Source organism: Melanaphis sacchari, unplaced genomic scaffold, assembly GCF_002803265.2.
Source record: "Melanaphis sacchari strain LSU unplaced genomic scaffold, SCAv2.0 Contig1232_pilon_pilon, whole genome shotgun sequence".
NCBI classification, from domain to species: Eukaryota; Metazoa; Arthropoda; class Insecta; order Hemiptera; family Aphididae; genus Melanaphis; species Melanaphis sacchari.
Window position 1 is genome coordinate 1,940 of NW_020270486.1, and position 1,112 is coordinate 3,051.

A 1,112-nucleotide genomic window follows, 5' to 3' on the forward strand; every position below is an offset into this window, starting at 1 on the left:
CAGCGCCACCGCCATGTCTTCCGCCCTGATGAACTCCCCCAACAGATCCTGAGCTGTCCTGCAGTGGTTTAGGATTGTCTAGACATACCCATACCTTAACTTCGTCTGGACGATGGATATCGATAGACATCGGCGTCCTCACTCGTGAAGGCGGACCGGCCCGCAGGCCTTGATGGCTCCTGTCCTCAGCTGTTGACCGCTCCTCAGGCCCCCCTTCCTTGGCTGTTTGAATGCCTGAAAGCGATATTTTAGATATAAGTTTGAAGTTTGATATAGATTCTAAAATTACTAAAATTGAATATCATTCATATACACTTTATACTACTTCATTTAATAATAATGATGAAACACGAATATCAATTCAGCAAACAGATGTTTATCCGTATCTGCATGAGAGTTTTGTTTTTTTAGATGGTAAAATATCAAAAGTTAGTGAAGTAAAACTTGCTAATAACGGTTTTTCATATTTCTTTGAACAAATGCTACTTGAAATCAATGGAAAAGAAGTAGATATAGTACTCGAGTACTAGGTATTACCAGCTCGTTGAAAGGTTATCTATCATGTACGCCAGATAACTATAACTGTTATAAAAATGCAGGTTGTATTTTTAAAAATAATACAAACCCCGCAAATGCAAATGGTGAATTTAGTGCTTACATTCAACTGAAATATTGGTTAGGTTTATTCGAAGACTTAAAAAAAAATATTAGTTAATTCTAGATTAGAACTAATATTAACTCGAAGTTGTTGTGATCTGAATGTTTTAACAAAAGCTAAACAAGATGGAAGTGTTAATTCTGGAAAAGTCGTTTTGAATAAAATAGTTTCGAAGGTACCACATATCACTATTGATGATGAAGAAAGATTAAAATTATTAAAATTTATAGAAAAAGAAAAAAGTTTGTTTATCCCGTTCAGGTCTTTTGAAACTTTCGAATACTCTGTGTATATAAAATAATATGTAATATTGCTAGAAGTATTAGCACTAGTAATATAAATATATATGTGGCATAATAATTATAATATATACGAGATAGTAGATTCATATTTATATGAATCTTGTTTTTTAAAAAACATCATAATAAATCAAAATAGTAGTCGTGTGACGGGG

General features: G+C 33.1%; 1 pseudogene; it reads left to right on the plus strand.

Moving 5' to 3' along the window:
* Positions 1 to 230: 230 nt before the first annotated feature.
* LOC112590943 lies at positions 231 to 715 on the plus strand (annotated as a pseudogene).
* The last annotated feature ends 397 nt before the right edge of the window (positions 716 to 1,112 follow it).